Below are 6000 nucleotides of genomic sequence, written 5' to 3' on the forward strand. Positions count from 1 at the left end.
TCCGAAAAATCCGTGAAACGAAGGGGGATCTGTTCGTCTCTGCACAAGGATTCCAAATCTTCAATTACAGCCACGTACCTACAATCTACACACAAAAAAGAGAGGACGATTGGGGGGTTAGGGATTAGGGGTTTGCCTTTAGGTCAAACCCCGGTTTTGGAATTAACCAAGAAATGAGAATGTTGCAAATGTAAATGTTTGTAATGTAAACAAATACTGATACCTTGTTGTAAGAATGTTTGTATTCTTACATGCGAAGGTGTAATGTATGTAGTATGTTGTATGTTGTATGTGATCTCCTCTTCAATGGTTGAATCCTTGTCTTGAATGCAACACTTAGCCTTGAATGGAGACTTAGAATGCTCAATTGCTTGAAGGAATGCTTGAATGCTTGAATGTTCGAATGTTTGAATATTTGAATATCGCTTCCACAGATTGCTCTTGCTTATTTCCTTTCTTTTTTCTACCTACCCTTTCTGGGAGGGGAAATGTAGTTTATATACTTGTCAATTAGGGTTGAGAGACTGATTTTTCCGACCTTAGGCCGACATAGAAACAATATTTTCCAATTTGCAAACTTCAAGACCCGATGCCCAAAAGGAGACCGGGCCCAAAATAGGGCCAGGGACCAGGGCACTGGGTGCCCTAGTCCTGAAGGACCAGGGCACTGGGCGCCATGGTCCCACCTCCCGGGACAGCAGGGTGCAAGGAGGATCAGGCCAGGGTGCTGAAAAATGCAGTTTTTGGTGTCGCAAGCAGGTTTCGGGGTCTCCATTCAGGTTCAACGTTGCGCCGCCATCGTGAAGACCCAAATGTAGTCGAAATTGCAAGTGTCACAATTTTAGGACACTACACACTTTAACAAGAGTAGGTTCTTTCTTTTGTTTCTTAGATTTCTCAACTACATCCCTCGCAGCTCTAGCAGCCCTGACTTTCTTCTGGAGATGTCCTTCTTTGACAAGAATGTCTTCCACAATCTTTTCTACTTTCCTCTTCCTTTCCGGTTTGGAGAACTTGGAGTGCAACTCCATTGATTTCTCCTTGCATGTTCCAAACCTCTCATCCTTGGTGTCTATCAGAGCATTTAGCAAGTGTTGTGCATAGGCATCCAAGGTAGCTTCATCAACCTCATACCCCATATGCATTATCCATACTGTTTGGGGATGAACTTCTTCCATTAGACATTCATCCTTGTTTACCATAAACCAGATTGTCCCCTCATATTTCTTAACAATTTCTTTGGGGATTCTCACTCTTTGTTTTTTTTAATCCTGAAGAGTTTTAGAGAAAGCCCATAATGCAACATTTTAATTGTCTTGGTTGCCAAGTTTGTCAAGTCCTTTCTTTATTTGTTGCGCAATTGGTCTGTCAAAAGCCCATTGTACCATGTCGGTTCCAAGGATTTGATTCATGGAGTAGAGCACCAAACAGATAATCAAAGATTGAAATTTAAAGACATGCTTTTTGTCCTGTTTGATTTTCTTCAAATTTATCAACAACTCCCCCAATAGCACACTGCATTGGTCATAATGACCATCTTCTTTAAATATTTTGTAGGCTGCATGGATAGCAATGCTAGATATAGAATTTAGTCTGTTAGACTGGTATATATTTTAGCCAATCACCATTGTAGTAAATTTGACATCATCCTCTTTTATTTTGTTGATTTTCATTGATTGCCTACCGAACTTTGCACCAGTTAATTTATTCACGGTAGGGTTTTTAACCTTCCACAACCTTGGCTTTTCATTGGTTTGATTAAAATAGGTAACTGCCCTAATTGCATCAGTAGTGATCTTGTATGGTTGGTCAAGCCACATGAATTCAGTATGGATCCTTCTTAACACATACCTTACCCATTCCTTCTCATCGAAAGTTAGCAAGTTTATAAATTGTGTGAAACCCTTTCTTTGTAGCTCCACAAATCCTGGCTTGGGATTGTCGATCTCATCCATGATGTTGTCAGTATAGAAGTCCAAGATGTCCTTAGAGTCAATGGCTTCAATTTCGTAGTGAATGTAGGCTCGAACATCATCAACATGCAATACACCATGCGAAATGAAAGAAAAATCTCCAACTGGGTCATCTTCCATGGATTTGTAGGGTTGTTTCTTAAATATAGGACGAGTCATGTCCTTAACCTCAACTACCAGTGGAGTAGCAATGGAAGATGTAGATGCCATTTCAAATTCCCAAAAAATCAGACTTAGAAAAATGTCCTTAAAAAAAATACCTTAACCAACCGACGGATGCCCTAAATCGCTTGCCAAATTTCTTTTTCTCTTTGATCGCCTTGTTCTTTAGCTCGAAAAACACTATTCGCAAAGTGAAGAATGATTCTTGTATCTGTGCTGGCATCTCTCCAACATTTTCCTCAAACTGATGTGAAGTGTCTCCAACAGTCTCTTCAAACTGCTCTAGAATCTCTCCAATTATTTCTTCAGGCTACTATGAAATATCTCCAACTATTTCCTCAAGTTGTTGTGGAATTTTTTCAATAACCTCCTCAAGTTGTTGTGCCACAAAAGAAATATTTGATAGTCTATCTTCATCAACTTCTTCTTGAATTTCACCATCTACGAGGCTTCCTGATTCTTGTATTTTAATATCGACAGGGCTTCCTTCCCCTGATGTTTCTACTGCAATAACCTATGCCGGATCACCTGCTGGATGAGCCTTTTGGTTCCTACTCTGTGTTCTTCTCACATAAACTTTTGGAGTGACTGCAAGAATGGTTTCAGTTGTTGTAGGAATTTTTCTTTTAGTCCCACGTCTCCTGGTTGCAAGAGAAATTTGATTTGCATGCGGCTGGGCCATAGGTTCCTTCCCTTTTCTCTTAGGAATTGGTGACTCTCTTTGAAGAGAAGTGGAGGGTTGCTCCACATTTTCTTCACCCATTTCTTCATCCATAATAACCGCAGCTCCTTTAGCAATGAGCAAATCATCCTCTGCAGTAATTACAAGAGAAGAGGGTCCTGCCATATTTTCTTTTTCAACTGGTGGATCCTCTGCAACAGGAGCATCCTCATCCCTAAACTGTGATATATCCTCAAATACCCCCCATTCCATCTGTGAAACATCTCTAAGAGAACGTTCTACAAGCAATTTCACCAAACCATGATGGCTGATGAAACGATTCCCATTCTTCCATTTTTCTTTAGCACTTGTAGAAATGAGGAGGTATAGAAAATTAGGGACATTCACCCACCAACCATGTCATAAATGACTAAGTAATTTAAAATGTGGTGAATGTAGATTTGAATATCTCCCTTCACAAGTAATGTATTTCATGACATACAAAGCTACTTGAGGCCACTCTGTTGGTAGGGAAACTCTTCTAGTTCCTTTCTTGTCCACCGTTAGAGGTCCATCTGTGGGAATTATAAATTCTACCCTTGCGCTCCTTGCATCTTTTGATTCTGGAAACAATTCTCCTTCCTGCAGCAACCTCATTACTTCAGCTATTCGCTACTCCATAGCAATAACCCTTAAAACTTTAACCATAGTTTCTCCTTCATTAAAGGAATGCATAAATTTTGCAGCTATTTCTTCATTAAAGTCTCTAATTTTCAAAAAGTAATCAATCCAGCCATGGTGTCTAAAATAATGCTCACAAAGAGCATCCTGCAGCAATACTTCATGGACTGTTGGCTCATGGCGGATTGGATCACCACCCATTTCTTACTCTATTAGTATAGAACACTCTGCAGCTGAGAAACGGAGGAACGAAATATCCGACAGACTTGCTAAATTGAAAATTCCATACATATCTCAATTTCGGCAGTATAATTTATTATTTCCTTGTGTGAAATAATAACTTGTTAAAACAATGATGGCAAACAATCAATTCTAAGTACTGAAAAGGATGAATAATCACTAACTTTGGAAATCGAACCATAAAGCACCCCCTCAAGTTAACCTAGCACGTGTCCACACAAGCTGATGAGATTTTGGGGAGTGTACATGGATTTAGAAAGGCTCAATCATAATGAAACAATATATGCATAATTAAAATAAAACACAATATGTACATACCTGCAGTCGTACAAAATTGATGGCGGAATGAAGTGAAATGACAGATAAGAAAGTGGGATGGAATGATGTGGATGAAATTTTATTTATGGAGAAGAATATTCCCATAAGATATGAAAAATATTTATTGTGAAATGATGCGAGAAGAATTATGAAGCAGCAAGCATGTTCATTGCAGTGGCTGCAGGAACCTTACTATTATTACTTTGCTCAATTGCAGCAGGAAGCTAATCAGTTGTTGCAGGATCCTTGTCAGTTGCTGCAAGAACCTTTGTTTCATCCTTTTGGTCAAATTGCTACAGGAACTCCTCTTTAGTGGTTGGCTTATGATACAGACGCAGTCGGTGACCATTCACCAAAAGCTTAAACCGAACAAGATCAATTATGGTCAAACGAACAGCTCCATTATTGAAAACTTTTTTCTATCTCATATGGACCTAACCACCTGGTTTACAGCTTCCCCATAGCATCTTTATATCTGGAATCATACAGTAGTGCCCAGTCACCTGCTTTGAACTTCTTCTCTTTGATATGCTTATCATGCCACTTTTCTCTCTGATTTTGAATCAGTTTCGTCTATTGGACAACCATTTTCCTCCATTCATCTAGAGTATTCAATTGTTGAATACATTCTTTTTGTGCTTCAGATAATGTCATATTTAATTGCAAATCTCTCCTCAGAGTTTTATGCTCAAATTCAATAGGCATCATTGTTGCTTTTCCATAAACCATCTCAAAAGGTGTAAAACCAATTGGTATTTTCCAGGTTGTTTTGTATGCCCAAATTGCTTCTGAAAGCCTATGAGACCAATATTTTTTATGAACAGATATTGTTTTGGTAAGAATAGCCTCAAGCTCCCTATTTGTAACTTCTACCTGTCCATTACCTTGTGGATGATATGGAGTAGATTTTTTGTGCCTTATATTATATTCATTGACCAAAGCTGCTATCAATGTTGAAGTAAATTGAGGTCCCTGGTCTGAGACAATCTGTCTTGGTACTCCATATCTTGTAAATATCTCTTCATTAAGAAACTCAACCACCTTATTATCTCTTGCATGTGTCATGGTATGAGCTTCCACCCATTTTGTTACATAGTCTGTACATACCAAAATGTAGGATTTACCATTATAAGGTGGGTCAATTGGGCCAACAAAAACTAAACCCCATTTATCAAATGGTGCTACTGATATTTGTGGATATAATGGCATCTCATGAGATTTTTAAGGTCTTCCCATACGCTGGCATTTGTCACATTTCCTTGTATACTGTGTTGCATCCTTGTGTAATGTGGGCCAATAGTATCTTGTATTTAGTACTTTGAGTGTTGTTCTTTTGGCAGCAAAATGTCCTCCACATGACTCATCATGACATGCATGCAGGATATCATATGTTTCATATTCTCTCACACATCTTCTCATGACTTGGTCAAGCCCAGTATAAAACAAACAATCAGAAATCCATGAGAAGTTAAAACTTTTTTCAACTAGCAATCTTCTTTCTTTAAGGGAGAAATTGATTGGCATTTTAGCAGCAGCTAAATAGTTAGCAATATCAGCATACCAGGGAGTGTGGGCTTGTATAAGGAATAAATGTTCATCTGAAAAAAGCATCATCTATCACTGTAGAATCTTCTTGCAACTGAACTCTTGAAAGATAGTCTCCAACCACATTAGACTTCCCTGGTTTATCAACAATTGTGATTTCAAATTCCTGCATCAACAATAACCAGTGAGCCAATCTACCAGTAATTGAAGGCTTATTCATGAGATATCTGATTGCAGTATGATCTGTATGCACAAATATGGGATATCTTGTGATATAATGCCTGAGTTTGTTGAGTGCATATATAACATCTAACATTTTGTTTTCATTGACTGTGTAATTTAACTCAGGTCCTTGTAAGTTCTTGCTAATATAATATATTGCACTTTCCAATTTATCAATCTTCTGTCCTAATACTGCCC

The sequence above is a fragment of the Cryptomeria japonica genome, chromosome 4 (assembly GCF_030272615.1).
Source record: "Cryptomeria japonica chromosome 4, Sugi_1.0, whole genome shotgun sequence".
NCBI lineage: Eukaryota > Viridiplantae > Streptophyta > Pinopsida > Cupressales > Cupressaceae > Cryptomeria > Cryptomeria japonica.